At 38.6% G+C, this 22,226-nt stretch overlaps 1 long non-coding RNA gene across 1 annotated transcript in view; it reads left to right on the forward strand.

Moving 5' to 3' along the window:
- Window positions 1-21,785, forward strand: part of LOC130922788 (uncharacterized) — a 104,449-nt gene extending 82,664 nt beyond the window's left edge. Inside the window, exon 3 of the long non-coding RNA XR_009064579.1 lies at window positions 20,242-21,785. This is a non-coding gene — a long non-coding RNA (uncharacterized LOC130922788). The remainder of the gene's footprint in view (window positions 1-20,241) is intronic.
- Window positions 21,786-22,226: the final 441 nt, after the last annotated feature.

Below are 22,226 nucleotides of genomic sequence, written 5' to 3' on the forward strand. Positions count from 1 at the left end.
TAGTGTACCGGAACATATATTTCCTCTACTCCATTCTCAACTTTTTAACCCCTGACCCATGAAGAGGGCCCCTGGATATGTTCGCCTTAGGCCCCAAAATTGCCAAGTCCGCCACTGGTTATATGACCATGTTTCACCCACAAAATCCTCCAAAAATCCAGCTGTGGCCATTCACAGCTGTGTCTTGAAACTCAGTGATACATGCTACATGGAGTTTTTGGATCGAAACAAAGTAAGTATGCAATAATATCTCATTAAAGTCATGGCGTCTGTAATTCTGCTCTCGCGTGCTCTCACCTCCAGATAGGGTTTTGCTGTTTAAAAAATATTAAAAAAAAAAAAAAAAAAGCCCTTCTGTTCAAAATTTGTCTTCCCCCAGAAAACAGATTTTAAGCTTTCCAATGATGTACCACACGTGCATATCGGACAATTTTGAATGTTGGCTAAATTGGGGGTCTCAGAGCGGAACCTCAAGTCACCTGAGTGTTTTCCGCCATGTACATATTATTATCACTAACATGTACAATATTACTACCACTACTACTACTATACTACTACTGTACTACCATATTACTAATATTACTAACATGTAAAATATTACATGAATAAAAATGTTAATAAAAAATCATTAACTCACCCCACCCGGTCCAAACGGATTGAACGTCTAGCGCCGTCAATGGCAGCCAGTGAGTTAAATAAGTGCCCTGTAAAGGCTTAATCCAGTTTGATATTCTTCCATGTGTCGACAACAGGAGTTTTGGCCTCCAGAGAGGTTGCAAAACATGTTTTTCAAAGAGATCAAGCTAAAGATGTGCGAGGGTTTTTATGTTTAAGAGCGTGGGAGTGTTAAATCAGTTGTGTATCTTGCTGATAACAAGAAGCACGTATGTTTTTACGCCCTCTCCAGACACATTTAAGCGCCCGCGGACAAGATGTGTGTGTTTGCTCTTCAGTGACTTCCATCTGTCACCACATTTCTTGTTTATTCGCCTCTCCAAGTATTCCAAAGTGCCGTAGTCTGTCTGTCAATTCGTACAAAAACGTAAAAACGTTACTTGCTGTTGATTTGAAGTCAGTTCCTATTCAATTCTTGACTCACTTCCTTTTCAGTTACCCGAAATCAACAGGAAGTGATTTGTAAATGCCCCAAAAGGAAAAAGAAGGTGACCAAAAATCAACTGTAAACGACATGAAATGCCCCAATATGAACTCATTGCCTGTCACTGGCTGCCACTGACGGCCATAGACGTCCAATCCATTCGAAGTTGGCAGGATGTTTATTCGCTCCCAGTTCAAACGGATTGGTACTAGTGATAAAATCATTCCAATTCACAGCAGATGGGTAAAAATACAGTGGTATGAAAAAGTATTTGAAACCTTTGGAATTTCTCACATTTCTGCATAAAATCACCATCAAAATGTTATCCGATCTTTGTCAAAATTACACAGATGTAAAAACAGCGTCTGCTTTAACCAAAACCAGCCAAACATTTATAGGTTTTCATATTTTAATGAGGATAGTATGCAAACGATGACAGAAGGGGCGAAAAATAAGTAAGTGAACCCTTTGCCTAAGGTGACTTAAAAAGCAATTGAAACCAATTTTTACCAAACAATTTAAGTCAGGTGTGTGTGCAATCACTGATGAGTGGTTTAAAGCTGCCCTGCTCACTATAAAAGACACACCTGGTAAAAATTGTCTTGATGAGAAGCATTGTCTGATGTGCATCATGGCTCGGTCAAAAGATCTGTCTGAAGATCTGCCATCAAAGAGTCTGGATGTTCATCAATCGACAGCCAGAGAAGTTGTCTACAAATGGAGAGAGTTTGGCACTGTTGCTTCTCTCCGAAGGAGTGGCCGTCCACCAAAGATGACGCCAAGAGTTCAGCGTAGAAAACTCAGAGAGGTAAAAAAAAATAACCCGTGAGTGTCTGCTAAATACTTACAAAAATCACTCGCACAGTCCAATATCTCAACTATAGGTAAAACTATGGCCAAGAACGTTGTTCATGGGAGGACTCCACGGAGAAAGCCACTGCCATCTAAAAAAACATTGTTGCTCATTTAATGTTTTCACAAAGGCACTTGGACACTCCACATAGGTTTTGGCAAAATATTTTGCGGACTGATGAAACCAAAGTTGAATTGTTTGGAAGTAACACACAACGTCATGTGTGGAGGAAAAATGGAACAGCTCACTCACATCAACACCTCATCCCTAACGTGAAGCATGGTGGAGGGAGCATCATGATTTGGGGCTGTTTTGCTACCTCAGGGCCTGGACAACTTGCAATCATTAATGGAAGAAGGACTTCAAATGTTTATCAGGATGTTTTGCAGGAAAAATCTGAGGCTGTCTGTCAGACAGTTGAAGCTAAAAAAAACATTTATAGTTTTTTTTCATATATGAATGAGGATAGCATGCAAATAATGACAAAAGGGGCGCAAAATAAGTAAGTGAACCTTCAACCCACAATTTAAGTCAGTTGTGTGTGTAACAGTGGCGCCCCCAGAAATTTTTCATAGGGGTGGCCAGATGGGGCCACTTAAAATCTTGGGGTGGCACACCAAAACTAAAAGCCATAATTTCAGGTATTCATTATATTATTGCAGTAAAAAGGTCAGGGGAAAGCTATCAGAAAGACATAAGGACATGGCTACTGATATACTTTGGTGTATTGTGTAATAATCTATGTTACTAATGATTTAATGTGCATAGTCCATAATTGTCCAGTCAACATTTTGAGTTCCACAACAATTCTGTTTTATTGTGTTATGTATATATTAGGCATAAGGTGTACATTTAACTAGGGTTGTCAAACTATTAAAATTTTTAATCAAGTTAATCACAGCTTAAAAATTAATTAATCGTAATTAATTGCAATTCAAGCCATCTCTAAAATATGCCATATTTTTCTGTAAATTATTGTTGGAATGGAAAGATAAGACAAGACAAATATATACATTCAACACACTGTACATAAGTACAGTATTTGTTTATTATAACAATAAATCCACAAGATGGCATTAACATTATTAACATTATTTCTGTGAAAGGGATCCACGGGTAGAAAGACTTGTAATTCTTAAAGGATAAATATGATTTTGTATATTGTGACTAAATATTGCCATCTAGTGTATTTGTTGAGCTTTCAGTAAATGATACTGTAGCGACTTAACTGTTCTGCCCAAATACATGATGAAAGTGGTGCAACCATGACTGTGTGTGGTGGCTGCAAATGCTATATCTTCTCTGTGCTGGGTACACTACAGGGTGTTAAGAAAAATATCAACTCCTGTCATTCTTCCCTACGTCGCTTCCGATAATATTTATAGTTGCTGTGGGAGAGACGACAAAGCTTTTTCCAATTAAAAGCACGGCCCCAATGAATGCTTGTATCTACTCCACTCACTTGTCACTGCCTCTTATCTCTGTATAAAAGTAAAACGGCGCCATTGTAGGCTGTTTGCGGCAGTGCGTGAATGAGTCGTACCGCGAATGCGTTAATTGCGATAAATATTTTCACGTGATTAATTAAAAAAAATTAATTACCGCCCGTTAACCGCGATAAATTTGACAGCCCTACATTTAACAAAACAAAATAAATGCATTCATTTGGGATGAAATGCATAACTGATGCTTCAACAATCTAACGATATACTGGCAAGCGGGGTGGCCAGTGGTGTGGCCAACCAGTTTATAGGGGTGGCCGTGGCCACCCCTGGCCATCTCCTGGTGGCGCCACTGGTGTGTAATCACCGGTGATGAGTGGTTTAAATCTGCCCAGCTCACTATAAAGCACACACCTGGTAAGAATTGTCTTGATGAGAAGCATTGTCTGATGTGCATCATGGCTCTGTCAAAAGAGCTGTCTGAAAACCTGCCATCATGGATTGTTTATTTGTATAAAGCTGGGAAAGGATACAAGATCATCTCTAAAAGTCTGGATGTTCATCAATCGCCAGTCAGAGAAGTTGTCTACAAATGGAAAGAGTTTGGCGCTGTTGCTTCTCTCCCAAACATGACGCCAAGAGTTCAGCGCAGAGTACTCAGAGAGGTAAAAAAGAACCTTAGAGTGTCTGCTAAAGACTTACAGAAATCGCTGGCACAGTCCAATATCTCAACTATATGTAAAACTATGGTCAAGAATGGTGTTAATGGGAAGACTCCATGGAGGAAGCCACTGCTGTCTTAAAAAAATCGTTGCTCGTTTAATGTTCGCAAAAAGGCACTTGGACACTCCACAGTCTTGGCAAAATATTTTGCGGACTGACGAAACCAAAGTTGAATTGTTTGGAAGTAACACACGATGTCATGTGTGGAGGAAAAATGGAGCAGCTCACCAACATCAACACCTCATCTCCACTATAGAGCATGATGGAAGGAACATCATGATTTGGGGCTGTTTAGCTGCCTCAGGGCCTGGACAACTTGCAATTATTAATGGAATAATAAATTCAAACGTTTTGCAGGAAAACCTGAGGCTGTCTGTCAGACAGTTGACACAAAAAAAAAAAGGATGGATGCTGCAACAAGACAATGATCCAAAACAAAAAAGTAAATCGACTTCAGAATGGTTTCAGCAGAACAAAATACACGTTCTGCAGTGGCCGAGTCAAAGTCCAGACTTGAACCCCATTGAAATGCTGTGGCATGACCTAAAGACAGCGATTCATGCCGGACATCCCAGGAATCTGACTGAGCTACAGCAGTTTTGTAGAGAAGAATGGGCCAAGATTAGTTCTGATCAATGTGCCAGACTGCTCTGCAGCCACAAAATATCAAATATGATAAATATATTTACTTACTGACTTTTCCCCCTTCTGTCATTGTTTGCATACTATCCTCATTAAAATAGGAAAACCTATAAATGTTTGGATAGTTTTAGTTAAAGCAGACACTTTTTTTTTTCATCTGTGTGATTCTGACAAAGATCAGATCACAATTGATGGTGATTTCATGCAGAAATGTGATAAATTCCAAAAGGTTCAGATACTTATTCATACCACTCTAGCAGATAGAATGATTTCCTGACCAATGTAACGATAATTGTTGTACCTACATATCGTGAGATCATCTTAATCTTGTATTGTATTGTAATTGTTCATTAAATGACTTTTTCAAGGAATCTGCGACAACAATGTTGCCGCGCATGAACCATTCGCGGCCATCCTCCCAGTTCAAATGGACTGGACGTCGACTAGTGATAATTTAGTGATGGCAGCGAACATCAGGTGGACTCCAGATGTTGCTTCTTTTTTTTTGTCAAGAAAGCAAGCGTAACATTTGGCAGACACGCTCGCCTGTGATCTTGCCCGCCGATGACGAAGGCTGATGTAACGGCTTCAAATAGACGACCCCTTAGCCGCTTTTAACCCGGGCCGGTGGGCCATCGCCACCAGAGACGTCTCATCACACTTGAAACGCGGCTGATTTAACGCTCGGCTGAATTCTCAAAGTTTATTTTCTTTTTTTTACCGTGAGACTTTGGGCTCTGTTAAATGCCGTCGAAATGCTTTCATGGAATATTAATAGCCTCTTTTGCATACATTCAAAGACTGCAAATAAAAGTCATTTTGAAAGCCACGCACAACTGATCTTAATGACAAATACATAACTTGCGTGAAAACATTTACATTCTTATATTATAAATGTATGGAGATGTTGTGTTTATTAGGCTTCAAATACCATCCATATGAATTTTAGCAGGTCACAATGCTAAGTCCTAAACCTCATTTGCTACTACACACAAATTGTGGTTTAAAGTGGTCATTTTTACCAAAATGCCAAATGCGACACTAAATTGGCAGCTTTAAAATAAAATAGCTGACTTCCTTTGTTTTTTGGGGGGTGGAGGGGTGAGTTATTGAGACTACATCGGTAAGCTAAGAGTTAGCTTCGTGTCAGCTTCAAACTAAGCTAGCAGACTCTGTTTTTTGCCAGCATTGCTCCCTGAGACTTTTTTGTGCGCCTACTCTTATTCTGTATACAGGCAGTTTAAGAAGACACAGAGTCACCGCGCTAAATGCTAATGCTAATGCTAACGCTAGGGTGCAAGGGATTCACACGATTACCGGGTTCGAGATCACAGAGTTGATTTGTGTACACTCTACCTCTTTCAATCACTTAGCTTATAGACTCCCCCACCCACATCCCCCTCTTTCCCTGGTCAACAGGCCCCCCACATGGTGTCAACCGGAAATACAGCTAGCTGACGATAGCACCAACATATTAGTAGTTAGTGTAGACATCCAATGTATTTCTTGTAGTTGTTTGTTTGTGTTGCTTATCTTTTTCTCTTGTGTTTCTTTTCTTCTGTTCCTCCATAACCCCTTCCTGTTTGCTGCTTTGTCATAATAAACGAGGTATGTTGAATGATCACAATAGGAGTATGTCATACTCTGAATGTGAAACATTAAAACTGTTCAGACTCGAGCTGAAACGAATACTCGAGTAACTCGAGTTTAAAAACTGATCCGAGTAATTTTATTCACCTCGAGGAATCGTTTAATTTTGCCAGCTCTAAGCATCATGTTTTACCCGGACTACTTTTAATGTGGGACAACGCGCTGATGTCACGTGCGTAGAGGAAGAAGCAATAAAAAATTATAAAAAAAACCTTTCTGCAGCCGACAGCCGCTACAAACTACGCCGACGTTGACGTTGCTAAAAACTAGCCCGTTAATAGCAGGTAGCATCTGATGCGTCTCATAGAGATCACATGTATGTTGAACTAGATGCGAAATGACAGAGTCGGCGGTGTTAGTAAACAGCCGCCATCTTAAAGCAGTACAATTCTCAGTGCTAATAAATAAGATTAACGTTACTGTCACTCGCTCACGTAAGGTTAGCCCTGCGGAGGGCTAGGTTTCTATTAAGTAAGACCACTGTCGATGCGTGGCTAACGTGTCTTACATACAGGCTTTATTTAATCTGTGAAAACATAGCGCTGTAGAGTGATGAGGGTGTAAAATAAAAATATGATAAAGCTAACTGTTAATTTTAGCTCAGTAGTCATTGCTGGATAAAACACCAAGTAGCACTGGTCCCTAATGTGCTCTATTACAGCAGTTATCATACTCTAATGTTGACAAAGAGTCACCCGCTTCGTTAGGTTGCAATATTTCTTATTTTGGGAACTTGTGGAATGACAACAACAACAGGAAGGCACGTCTCTCGCTCCTCCCTCACCTGCTAGTCACGCGGTGCATTCAGGAACACATGCAAAAATCCTCGCCATATTATAACCTGATATGTTGCAATACATTTGTTTTGAACACTGCAAAAACTCAAAATCCTATCAGGACTTAACTAGAACTTAAAAATGGCTTGACACAAATGGAAATCCAATTGAAACACGTGGGGAAAAAAAACTAACTTTTAAGTGATGTGTGTTATCAAGCGTAATGGCATTTTTACGTAAGAAATATATATATTAGGGCTGTCAAACGATTAACATTTTTAATCGAGTTAATTACAGCTTAAAAATAATTAATCGTAATTAATCGCAATTAATCGCAATTCAAACCATCTATAAAATATGCCATATTTATCTGTAAATTATTGTTGGAATGGCAAGATAAGGCACAAGATGGATATATATATTCAAAATGCAGTATATAAGGACTGTATTTGTTTATTATAACAATAAATCAATAAGATGGCATTAACATTATTAACATTCTCTTAAAGCGATCCATGGATAGAAAGACTTGCAGTTCTTTAAAGATAAATGTTAATACAAGTTATAGAAATTTTATATTAAAACCCCTCTTAATGTTTTCGTTTTAATAAAATTTGTACATTTTTCAATCAAAAAATAAACTAGTAGCCCGCCATTGTTAATGTCAATAATTACTTACACAATGCTCATGGGTGCTGAAGCCTATAAAATCAGTCACACCCAAGCGCCAGCAGAGGGCAGCAAAACTCCATAAAACAAAATTAACAAGTGGGCATTTCACTGTACAGTCATTTAAATCTGTCTGAGCGGGGCATGTGCGTTAATTGCGTCAAATATTTTAACGTGATTGATTCAAAAAATTAATTACCGCCCGTTAACGCGATAATTCTGACAGCCCTAATATATATATATAAATATATATATAAGATCTAAAAGCTTTTGGAATGAAAGCAGTGAATTGGTCTTTTTTTTATTATTCTAGTCACACCTGAGAGGCAATTGTTGGCTGTTTTCAACAATGGACATCGAAAATAAAGACATTGATTACTGAAAACGGTTCAATAGTAGATGAAATGTCTTGTTTTCTCATGTATATTTATAATTGCTCTTCACCTAAAAAAAATATTTATTTTATCCAATTACTTGATTAATCGATAGGATTTTCAGTCGATTACTCGATTACTAAAATATTCGATAGCTGCAGCCCTAGTTCAGACCAGCCGGGCACTTAGGCTTCCATTCTCCGTGTCGAACAGCTGAACAGGACAGGTTTAAAAAAATAAAATAAAAATAATAATAATTAATTAAACTGTCTTTATGAGCTGAATTTTCCAAACATTCAAAGAAACCCTAAAAAGACCATACAACTGTTCACCTGAAACCAAACGGTAACTCATTTGACTTTTCAGCTATGGCTCCTCGAGGCTTTTTTGTGTGTTCACTCATGACAAACAGGCCTACTGAAATTAAAGTGTCTTGAGGGGCTGAATTTTCCAACGTGCAAGTAAGCCCTTTTTTTTTTTTTTTTTTTTTTTTTTTGTTCACATTGAAAATGTGAGCAAAGTGCTGCGTTGAGAGTGTTTTACTGCTGTCAGAGTCGAATGACTTTAACTAGAGTATGTTGCTTGTGTCCTGTCAGAAGTTTTGCAGTCACAGCTTCACAGTAATTGCCATCCGCTTAGTCGGGAGCGCTCAACACAACAGCCAGTGTGTCCAGTTCAACAATTCCTGTCTCTCTTTGTCTGGCAGCTCTGGCTAATTAGTCCTCCATACAAATCAGCGGGGGGGTTTTACTCCCATGACAATTGGAGGGGCCAGCAACACAAAAAGAAACATTGTAAAGACTATACTGTATTTTTGCTTTGTTGCAAAAAAAATCAAATCCAACCAAAATGTAATATCAAGACAAAATGTGTTGATTTAGAATTTTCTTCTATTTTTTGTGAAGGAGCATTGCAACTTGTTTTCGCCTAAAACTCATTCACTGTCATTGACAGTGACATTAAAGATCCATTTGAACAGGGACAACTCAAATTACTCGTCATCTGTTTTGATATTCAATAAAACTTTTAGACATATTGTTAACTGCTTAACTCGCTTTAGCCTTTAAAGGTCTGTGCTGAGTGATCATCACACACTGAACTAGCATGTAGCGTTAGCATTAGGGGTAGGAAACCTCTTGGTACCCCACGATACAATACGATTTCCGATATGAAGCTCACGATAACGATGATCTCACGATATAGCAACAGAGCGATTATCGATACATTGGCCAGGAAATCATACTACAAAAAAACTAATAAACAGAAAAAACAAGCTACACTTGTGGTCAAAAGTTTACATACACTTGTGAAGAACATAATGTCATGGCTCTCTTGAGTTTCCAGTCATTTCTACAACTCAGATTTTTCTCTGATAGAGTGATTGGAACAGATACTTCTTTGTCACAAAAAACATTCATGAAGTTTGGTTCTTTTATGACTTTATTATGGGTGAACAGAAAAAAGTGATCAAATCTGCTGGGTCAAAAATATACATACAGCAGCGCTAATATTTGGTAACATGTCCCTTGGCCATTTTCACTTCAATTAGGCGCTTTTGGTAGCCATCCACAAGCTTCTGGCAAGCTTCTGGTTGAATCTTTGACCACTCCTCTTGACGGAATTGGTGCAGTTCAGTTAAATTTGATGGCTTTCTGACATGGACTTGTTTCTTCAGCATTGTCCACAAGTTCTCAATGGGGTTTAAGTCAGGACCTTGGGAAGGCCATTCGAAAACCTTAATTCTAGCTGATTTAGCCATTCCATTACAACTTTTGATGTGTGTTTGGGGTCATTGTCCTGTTGGAACACCCAACTGCGCCCAAGACCCAATTTTCGGGCTGATGACGTTAGGTTATCTTGAAGAATTTGAAGGTAATCCTCCTTCTTCATTATCCCATTTACTCTCTGTAAAGCACCAGTTCCATTGGAAGCAAAACAGCCCCACAGCATAATACTACCACCACCGTGCTTGACGGCAGGCATGGTGTACTTGGGGTTGAAGGCCTCACCTTTTCTCCTCCAAACATATTGCTGTGCATTGTGGCCAAACAGCTCGATTTTTGTTTCGTCTGACCACAGAACTTTCCTCCAGAAGGTCTTATCTTTGTCCATGTGATCAGCAGCAAACTTCAGTCGAGCCTTAAGGTGCCTCTTTTGGAGCAAGGGCTTCCTTCTTGCACGGCAGCCTCTCAGTCCGTGGAGATGCAAAACACGCTTGACTGTGGACACTGACACCTGTGTTCCAGCAGCTTCTAATTCTTGGCAGATCTGCTTTTTGGTGATTCTCGGTTGAATCTTCACCCTCCTGACCAATATTCTCTCAGCAGCAGGTGATAGCTTGCGTTTTCTTCCTGATCGTGGCAGTGACAAAACAGTGCCATGCACTTTATACTGACAAACAATTGTTTGCACGGTTGCTCTTGGGATCTGCAGCTGCTTTGAAATGGCTCCAAGTGACTTTCCTGACTTGTTCAAGTCAATGATTCGCTTTTTCAGATCCATGTATGTATATTTTTGACCCAGCAGATTTGATCACTTTTTCTGTTAACCCAAAATAAAGTCATAAAAGAATCAAACTTCAAGAATGTTTTTTGTCACAAAGAAGTATCTGTTCCAATCACTCTATCGGAGAAAAATCTGAGTTGTAGAAATAACTGGAAACTCAAGAGAGCCATGACATTATGTTCTTCACAAGTGTATGTAAACTTTTGACCACAACTGTATATTCATCCTTCTGCTGTAAGTTTATGTCCAGTCCATTTGAACTGGGAGGGTGGCAGCAAATTAACCTCTCCCACTTCAAACAGGCCCCTCCCACTTCTATAGCCATCAGTGGCAGCCAATTATTGCCAGGCAAGGAGGTGATTTTGGGCCATTTTAGGTCGTTACCTGTTGATTTTGAGTCACTTCCTGTTGATTTGGGGGCATTTTATGGGCACTTCCTATTGATTTTGGGTTACAGAACAGGAAGTGAGCCGGGAATCCCACAAATGAATAGGCAGTGACTCAAACTGAAAAGGAAGTTACCTGTAAATGCCCTAAAATGAACAGAAAATGACCTGTAAATATCCTGAAAATCGGAAAGAATGACTGTCAATGGCTGGCGTTGAGTTAACTGAAACACTATTTTGTAGTAAGATTTTGGTAGCAACTTGTTGGTTCCTTTTTTTTTTTTTTCCTTTTTTTTTAAAACATTGATACCTTTTCAAAATGATATCTCGATTTTTGGCATGAGTGTATCGATAACCTTTTGGGATGCAAAGTATCACGATACATCACAATTTCGATATATTGTCACATCCCTAGTTAGCATAGTGTTCGCGTTCGCAAGGCATTTGCGTTAGCATTAGCACTTAGCGTGGTGAGTCATCGAGTGTCTTCTTAAACTCTTGGAAAACTGTTTACATACAATTTGTATCGTCCAGGTGAGTTTATTAATTGCAAATAATGTGTTGTTTTCCTGCTGAGTATTGAAGGGAATACCGTATTGGCCCGAATATAAGACGGCCCTGACTATAAAACGACCCCCTCTTTTTCAAAATTCAAGTTTGAAAAAATACTTTTTGAACACCAAATTAATTTTGATACAGAAAATAATTACAGTACATCTGAAACAAATGATTATAACAATATATTTGAGAGAAAAAACATGTTATTTTGCCTTATTCAAATCTTAATATCTGAACATTTAAATATGTAAACTAAAGTGCAATCACATTCGTAAATGAATGGCTTCTGATTTTTGAAATGTAAATAAACCAGTCTTTTGTTAAAAAAAAAACAAAATTGCAATTACTGCATTAACCATAAAGTGAAGTCTAACTGTAGTCTTGAAACAAATCTGAATAAGGAAAAACATTGCAATAAAATAATGCAAACTGGTTAAACTTGAGAGTAGCTGAGATCTGTCATGACAGATGACGCTTCAAAGATATCTGGCGCCATCTAGCGTTGTGAACGGGTATAATGTCTAGATTGCGAATATAAGCCGACCCCCACTTTTTCAATCTTAATTCAATGCAAAAAAACACCGTTTTTTATTTGGGCCAATACGGTACTATTTTTTTCGTATTTATTGTTCGACTGTTTGTATTATTCTAACCCCCCTAATATAATCCTAATAGCATTTTTCTCGTATTTACTGTTTGACTGTATTACTCTAATACACCCAATATAAAATAGCATTTATATTCATTTTATTTCATCAGTTTAAGAAAAACAAGCAGCATATATTTGATATTATGAACAGTTGGACTTGGAATGATTAGAACGTGCAGATAAGGACAGAAAGACACAGGATGCCTTCTGACCAGGAACCCCAACACTCGCGTCATGACAAGTAGGAGATAGGCAAGACATCTACAAGCTTACATCTGCACCACCAAATCCCGCAATCAGTTCTTCTGGACAGTCCAGAACAAATGCCGGGACATCTTGTCTTGCCACAAGGAACATCTGATACAGAAGAACCTGCGACTGAGAAGTGAACACTCAGCACTCATGTGGCGCTGAAGTGGCAAAATCCTCAACTTTCGTTGCCCTAACAACAGTAACGCCCGAATCCTCTTGTCCAGTCCATAAATAGACAGTCATCCTAAAAAATGCCCAAACACACCCTTCTTCCGGACCACTGCCCGCCTCACTAGACCCTTTAAAAGTTTTAATGTTTAACTGATCGTGGTCATTTTTTTTCTTTTGTTGACTTGTGACATGGTGACCCTGGATGCTCGCCTGGGTCCCACTGTGGAGGATGAGAGCTGTCTACTCGGAATAAATTGTCAACTTGTGTTTCAAAGCCTTTTTCCAACTTTCAAAATGGAGTCAGTACGAACGTGCAGAGTTTGGCCTTTTGGCCGGAGTGCAACATTGGTTCAAATTTCCCATTCATTTCCAATGGAATTTCCAATGGAATTTAAAGTGCATTGATGCCATTGAAGGCCATGTATGTTGAATCTATACTTGGATTCCATTGACTTATATGTAAGTCGGTGCCATTGATGGCCATGGACATCCAAATTTCCCATTCATTTTGAATGGCAAAAAAATTAATGTCCCCAAATCAACAGGAAATGATCATATATCAATGGGACGTGTCCCCCAAATGTCTGATTCCATTGACGCATATGGAAGTTGATGCCATTGACGGCCATGGACGTCCAAATTTCCCATTCATTTTCAATGGCATTTACTTTGTTTAATGTCATTGACAGCCATGTTTGTCGATTCTATTGAGCCCCCCAAATGTTCTGATATGACCAGGACACGCCCCCTAAATGTCCACAAATGACCTGATATGACCAGGACACGCCCCCCAAATGTCACTAATTGACATATGACTAGGACACGCCCCCCCAAATCCCCAAATGACCTGTTATGACCAGGCCACGCCCCCATAAAGTCCCAAATGACCTATGACCAGGCCACGCCCCCCAAATGTCCCCAAATTACCTGATACAACCAGGACACGCCCCCCAAATGTCTCCAAATTACCTGATATGACCAGGACACGCCCCCAAAGTCCCCAAATCACCTGATATAACTAGGACACACACCCCAAATGTCCCCAAATCACCTGATATGACCAGGATGTGTCTCCCAAATGTCCCCAAATCAACAGGAAGCGACCTGATATTGTCCCGAAATGTCCCCAAATCAACCTGGGCGGGGCTAAAATCTGTATCTCCACACTGCAAAGACCCAGAGTAATTTTCAGTGTATGCATTTATAATTGAATTTAGAGTTACAGTTTGAGAAGTTATGTGTGAGCGATTTGCTATGAGAATGGTAAATACGTTAGCATTCGTAGCATATAAGTTAAACAAATGGTCATTCGCTGCCAGCCCTCTCACTTAAAAGGGATTAGACGTCTACCAGTAATAAACTCACAACAGAATTATATCAATAGCTTGTATATTCTGGAATGATTTCCTGACCCGTGTATCGATAATTGCTGTATTGCCATCTCGTGAGATCGTTGTATTGCAAATCATATCGTATTGTGAGCTATCCTGAGGTTCCCACCCCTAGCGTTAAAGAATTTTTGCTACTGTTGACGTTATTAGACATCCGTTCCATTTGAAGTGGGAGGGGATGATTTAAAAAAAAAAGACATTTGGGTTCCTCTTTTACATTGAGATTCCCAACGGAGTCACTGAGGACATGCTAATGGACTGGCTGTCACTGGAGGCTTGCCACCTGTTTCACACACAAACCTGCTACTTTTTATTCACCGCGCAAATCCCTTAAAGGCATACACGCGCACACAAATAGTAGCTGTGATGTTAGCGAGCTGTCAGGTGCCCGCAGTGTCGGCCTAGATGAGTGTTCCACCTGTAGCGATGCCGCTGCCGCTCCGGTGGTGCGATGCCTTCACTTGTCGCCCGTGAACTGTTTTGATAGTCGATGACGTGGCATTCAATCCTCCTTCTGCTGTGAAATGAGTTTAACGCAAGTTTATAATTATTTAACGTCAAATCAATATGAAAAGGGGTCAGGACTGCATTTCTCACCTATATGAACCTAATTAATTGATAGGCTAAATGGTTAATGCAAAATAAATCTGTATTGATTTATGCTAACACTTATACTAACTTACACTGCAAATTTATCACGTCGTTCTTTGCTAATTTTTCTTAAATCTAGTCTGATAATTTTCTCCATCTTGTTACTTACCGTGTTGGCCCGAATGTAAGACAGTGTTTTTTGCATTGAAATAAGACTGAAAAAGTGGGGGTCGTCTTATATTCGCGGTCTGGACATTATACCCATTCATGACGCTAGATGGCGCCAGATATCATTGAAGCGATGTTCTGTCATGACAGATCTCAGCTGCTCTCAAGTTTAACCAGTTTGCATTATTTTATTGCAATGTTTTTCCTTATTCAGATTTGTTTCAAGACTACACTTTGATGGTTAATGCAGTTATTGCAATTTTGTTGTTTTATCACAATAGATTGGTTTATTGACAATTCAGAATGTTCAGATATTAAGATTTGAACGAGGCAAAATCACATACTATTTCTCTCAAATATGTTATAATCATTGGTTTCAGATGTACTGTACTTATTTTTCTTATTAAAATTAATTTGGTGTTCAAAAAGTCTTTTTTCATACTTAAGTCTTGAAAAACAGGGGGTCTCCTTTTTCAAACTTCACTGTTTTCTGAGTGAATCTCGGATCCATGCGGGCTCCAGTCGGTCTCCTGCAATATTTGCGGCGACTGCTGTGTAATTCAATGGAAGATTAAGCTTAAAAATCCACCTTTTGCCACAAAACAGTGAAGTTTGGTGGTGGCAAAAATCATAGTCTGGGGTTACATCCAGTATGGGGGTGTGCGAGAGATCTGCAGGGTGCAAGGCCACATAAATAGTCTGAAATATCAACAAATCTTAGCTACCTCTTACATTCCTAACCATGAAAAGGGACAAATTCTGCAGCAGGATAGTGCTCCATCGCATACTTTAATCTCTACCTCAAAGTTCCTTATGGCAAAAAAGATCGAGAACCTCCAGGACTGGCCAGCCAAGTCACCAGACATGAACAGGATGAAAGAGGAAGCATGGAAAACGAAACCCAAGAATGTTAATGAACTCTGGGAGGCATGCAAGACTGCTTTCTTTGATGTTCCTGATGACTTCATAAAATAAATTGTATGAATCCTTGCCGAACCGCATGGATGCAGTTCTTCAAGCCCATGAAAGTCATACAAAATATTACATTTGGATCTCACAGCACCACTACTTAAGTCGCTTATGTTATGTAAGATATTTTTGTATTTGAAGTACATTTTTTGTTCAATTTTCACACTACTTTCTTTAGGCGACAAAACTTTTGTCTTGCCAAAATTTGACCTTTATGTCTTCATTAAATGGTAAATCTTTTTTCAGTGAAACAAATATATTTTTGTACATTCAACATCATTTGGGAGGGTCTTAGCTTTCATATGAGCCATTTCTGAAACCAATTGAATAATTAAAAGTAAGGTTATTAGCATGTGTTTCTACAAAATGGATAAGCGACGACTTTTGTCAGGGACTTTACATTTTGGGACATTTACAAGTCAGGATTTTGGGTTACTGAACAGTAAGTGACTCAAGAATATCCCCAAATGAATAGGAAGTGACTCAAAATCAACAGGAAGTAACCCGTAAATGCCCTAAAATGAACAGGAAGTGACCAGTAAAGATTGGCTGTGAATGCTGTAGTTGGCTGTTAGCGATTGGAGAACAAAACGTGAGAGCGACTTGAAAATTTTCTGGATTTCACTCTCCTGCGCCTCTGCAGCGTGGATATTTGAGCAGCTGTTTCGTGTTCAGCATGCTCCTTTGTTTGCCAACAAATCCGTTTGCTGGCTCAAAGTGAGTGATTCTGAATTATGATGCTATAAAGCATCTTCAATCTTTCTTTTCAGGCCAAAGTGCAACATCGACAGTAGATCTTCTATTTGGGAAATCGTCAATTCTCTCTGAAAAGCCTTCATTGTTGTTGTGAACGGTGCGCTCGATGTCACGCTACCTGCGAGAGCAAACAAACCGCAGAGTGGTGTTAGAAGGCAAAGGTCCGCATCCATAATGCAGCCGGCGAGGCGGCGGAATCAATGGTGACGCCGCAGCGCTCATTCATGTTTTAATGAGACATAAAAGTACGACATGGATTGGCTGACAATTCGCTAATGCTGAACGATTGCCGCCACCAACTCACTTCCAGGTTCAAACTTGCTGGAGCAAACGAGCTCAGTGTTTTGTTTTAAAACTGCTTTTGAAATGTCATCCACTTTCGATAGCCCTGTATTATTTCTTAGAGAACAACATCCCTTAAAAAAAAAAAAAAAAACTGTAAACTAAAAACGTTACAGGGTTGACATTATATTTGAGTGCCGGTCTTTCATAAAACGATTCGTGAAAATTTCTCAAGGACCTTGAACATCCAGCCATTTTGACTTAAATTAGGCTTTCCTAAATTTGGATATCCAAGTGGATATCTCGTTAAATTTTTTTTTTTTTTAAATACAGGGCCCCATGATTGAACCTTGAGGAACACCACAGCACAAAAATAGAACAATTGATTTATTCAATCATTAGAAAATACTAGTGAAATCGTCTTACTTCTATGACTAGAGTAGCGGGTATACCTGTACATGCGTTTTATACATATCGATAAATTAGACAACTATTACTGGTAGTTCCCTGGTTATAAATGAGTTCCCTTCCTACACTAGCGACTAGGGCTGTTCCAATCACGTTTTTTTGCTCCCGATCCGATCCCGATCGTTTTAGTTTGAGTATCTGCCGATCCCGATATTTCCCGATCCGATTGCTTTTTTTTTTGCTCCCGATTCAATTCCAATCATTTCCAATAATTTTTCCCAATCATATACATTTTGGCAATGGATTAAGAAAAAAATCTATAAAACTCGGACGAATATATACATTCAACATACAGTACATAAGTACTGTATTTGTTTATTATGACTATAAATCCTCAAGATGGCATTTACATTATTAACATTCTTTCTGTGAGAGGGATCCACGGATAGAAAGACTTGTAATTCTTAAAGGATAAATGTGACTTTGTATATTGTGACTAAATATTGCCATCTAGTGTTTTTGTTGAGCTTTGAGTAAATGATACTGTAGCCATTTAACTGTTCTGCCCAAATGCATGATGGGAAGTGCAACCATGACTGTGCGTAGTGGTACCAATTGATATATCTTCTCTGCGTTGGGTAATAACATATGGTGTTAAGAAAAAGATCAATTACTACCTTTCTTCCCCACATTGCTTCCCACAATATTTCTAATCATAGGGAGAGGGATTGTAAGACTTTAGCCAATAAAAAAAAAGGCTCCAAAGGCTGCCAAAATTCACTCTACTCATTTTACGCTGCCTTTTAGCTCTATATATAGGTAAAACGGCGCCATTACAGATTGAACGCGACAATGCGTGAGTGGGTCGTGCAGCGCATGCGTTAATTGCCTTAAATATAGTAATGTGATAAAGTTTTTAAAAAATTAACTACCGCCGTTATCGGGATAAATTTGATAACCCTACCTAAAGCCTAAACTAAAGACTCTGGATGAGTGCAACATATCATGTCTGCAACGTTAAATACAATTAGAAAACGATTTAAATAAAAAAAATATATATATTAAAAAAAGGCATGTCCGATATTTTTTTGCCGATTCCGATACTTTGAAAATGACGTGATCGGACCCAATCAATCGGCATCTCTACTAGCGACGTAACCTGAATTTCTGCGAAAACTGGAATTAACCCTTTAAGTACCCCTAAATACCCTCTAAATCCCAAAACAACTATCCAAAAACATGTATTATATGCTATTGTCCTGCTCGACAGCAAGCTTATCCTCCGAAATGACAATGTCTGACGTCATTGTCGTTTGGTTCGTTTGGTTTCCACTTGACTCGACTCAACAACCTTTTAACTTGACATGAGTTGTCTTTACAACCTTGTGACTCCACATGACATCATTTTAGCATTTTAGAGAAAATTTAAAGTGTTTTTCCATTTTTTTTTTTTTTTTTTTTTTTTTTTTTTTTTTTTTAAGGGTCAGTGGTAAATATTTTGTATTTAGTTTTCAATTTAAATATCATTCAAAGGAATCAAAGGAAAGAGTATTTTTTTTAATCATTAAAAAAAAAAAAAGGAAAAACACTTTAAATTTTCTCCAACATCTGTAGGCTTAAAGACTAGAAATTTGCTATATATTTCAACAAAAATGACAATGCATATGCTTTACTACCTTTGCATGGCACACAAAATGATTTGGTGAGATGACTGTTTGACTCACTAAAAAAAAAAAAAAGACGTGAGGCTGTGTGCACACGCGCCAGTAATTAGAGCAAGATGGCCCACGATGGCCTATGTTTTGCTCAGGAAATTTGTCTATGGCGGAAAACTCTCAGGTGACTTGAAGTTCCGCTCTGAGATCCCCAATTTGGCCAAATTTCAAAATTGTCCGATATGCGTGTGTGATACATCATTGGAAAGCTTAAAATCTCAATTTTCTGGGGGAAGAAAAATTTTGAACAGGAGGGCATTTCAAAAAAAAAGTTTTTTTTAAACAGCAAAACCTGGAGGCGAGAGCACGCGAGAACAGAATTACAGACGCCACGACTTTAACGAGATATTATCGGGTACTTACCTTGTTTTGATCCAAAAATTCCATGTAGCATGAATCACCGAGTGTTAAGACACAGCTGTGAATGGCCACAGCCATATTTTTGGGGGATTTTATGGGTGAAACGTGGTAATATAACAAGGGTCGCGATGCAGAAATCGCAGACAACAAGGAGTGGTCGAGATGTTCTTTTTCATATACCCTCTTACCGTTTTAACCATTATTTTTCAATTTTTCTTTGTTTGGATCGAATATTTATTATCGAAAATATTGGGGAAAATACGACATTAACGAAAAAAATACAATTAAGCCATAGTTATGAGGTAGATATCCGTGACTTTTTTTACAGACGCCAATTTTTTCATTGTGACGTCATTTGTTTAAAAGTTTAAAATATGCAAGTGAATAATTTTTTAAAGTCGCTTTTTTTTGGACGAAATATTAAACATCAATTAATGATTCTAAGCTAAAAATTACAGACATTTCGAATAATAAATACGATTACTTACCTTCTTTTTATGGCTAGGTTGACACAAAAGCGGTTGCGCGACGTCTGTAAACAGGGGTTTCCAGGGTAAAACGAACAAATAAAAAATAGTTTGGGGGTTTAATTCGCCATGAATCAGCTATTGCAGCATGTAGACATATTGTTCTATCAAACACAACAGTTCTTTTGTCTTAAACTACAGCAGTTTGTTTTAAAGAGGGGTGCAAGAGCAGAAACTGCTTTTTCAGTCTTGTCTGTGTTTTCCGCCCTTTAATCGATTATAAAAATAATCCTTAGTTTCATGCTTTGACTGATCAATTTTAATGTGCCACATGGGAGTTTGGTTTGCTCTCATTGTAGCTGTTTATATTGTGTTGTTTATTCAGAGGAAGCAGCTGGACAGAAAAGCGTTTATGAGGGGCAGCAAGAAAGAAAGGGAAGACAAAATGAACCCGTCTGACACCTGTGTCCCAAGACACTGACCCTGTTGTAACAAACAACAGAAAAGATAATCACTCATACATACCAAATATCCAGTGGTAAATCCAAGAAAACAAACGGCTCGCTAATAAAATATCAATTATTTGCCCATTTGGTGACTTTTGAAGCGTCGTCTCCCAGCGTGAATAATCACAATGGCCACTATTGAATGAAAGGCGCGCACTGAAACACACCGCCGGTTCCATTATGAGCTTCAAAGCAGCTGTTTGACAAAAGGACACACTTCAGCGCGCGCGTCGGATTTACATTACAAAAACAGCAGGAGTATCGGACGCAATTATTGTCTCTGGATGGATGCCGCTCGTACGTTTGTGTGAGCGAAGGGCTACGAGCGGGAGAGTCGATAACAAATCTCATTTCCGCTATGTTTGTCAGCCTTCCAGACGGGCATTTGTCTCCAGTCGGATCGGTGTAAACACAGAAAAAGATTTCCTGGGACGATAAGCACACGTCTCCGCGGACGGCACTCTTGAGATGTGCGTCAAGTGGTGGAGGCGCCGACAGGGGCTACTTTTGCCTGGAAGGCCTTTTCAAGTCGGGGGAAAAAAGGATATACCGTCATTTTCAGACAAAAAGCCGCTATTTTGTTCCCTCATTTTGAATCCTGCGGTTTATAATCCGGTGCGGCTTATTTGTTTATTTATTTGGGTTAATAAGTAAAGCTTTATTTGACAGTGGCGTCATAAGACTGTCATAAGACTGTTATAATTATGACATGACACTATCATGGGCATTACTGAATGCTTTCTACAGATGTCATTATGTATCATCCGGCAAATTACAGTGGTATGAAAAAGTATTTGAACATTTTGGAATTTCTCACATTCCCGCATAAAATCACACAATCAAATGTGATCTAATCAAAATCACACAGATGAAAAAAGGACATACCGTAATTTTCAGAGAAAAAGCCGCTACTTTGTTTCCTCATTTTGAATTCTGGGGTTTATAATCCAGTGCGGCTTATTTGTTTATTTATTTGGGTTAATAGGTAACGCTTTATTTGACAGTGGCGTCATAAGACTGTCATAAGACCGTCATAATTATGACATGACACTATCATGGGCATGACTAAATGCTTTCTACAGATGTCATTAAGTATCATCTGGCAAATTACAGTGGTATGAAAAAGTATCTGAACCTTTTGGAATTTCTCACATTTCTGCATAAAATCACAATCAAACGTGATCTGATCAAAATCACAAAGATGAAAAAATGACATACCGTAATTTTCAGAGAAAAAGCCGCTACTTTGTTTCCTCATTTTGAATCCTGCGGTTTATAATCCAGTGCGGTTTATTTGTTTATTTATTTGGGTTAATAGGTAACGCTTTATTTGACAGTGGCGTCATAAGACTGTCATAATTATGACATGACACTATCATGGGCATTACTGAATGCTTTTGACAGATGTCATTAACCCTTTAAGGTCTGGGCCTATTTTGTCTGATTTTGCATGCCTTTGAAGTTGCCTATATATTTCAAAGAAAGAATTGTTTACGATGGCCTGGTTTGGTCCTTTTTTTGTGACACCTTGAACTTCATGTCCAAATTGTTGTTTCCTTCACTGATCAATTATAAATCATCATTTTGGGCCCAAAAAGACCAAAAATTCCAAAATCGTTTTGTCAAAATTTTTAATATTGATGTCCAATTGACAACCAAACATGCGTAACGAACCGTTTTGAAACTTTGTAATATTTATTCAACATGTTAGGATGAACATTCAACCCAAAAAAATTAAAATAAATAGTCTTATATTTGAAAATTCAACATAAACAACAGGTATAGCCATAGGCGTTTTTTACCTTTATACATGCTCCAGTCAAAACAGGTTATATACAGCAGACCTAACAGTGAAGAACAGTGA

The sequence above is a fragment of the Corythoichthys intestinalis genome, chromosome 10 (genome assembly GCF_030265065.1).
Source record: "Corythoichthys intestinalis isolate RoL2023-P3 chromosome 10, ASM3026506v1, whole genome shotgun sequence".
Taxonomy (NCBI): Eukaryota; Metazoa; Chordata; class Actinopteri; order Syngnathiformes; family Syngnathidae; genus Corythoichthys; species Corythoichthys intestinalis.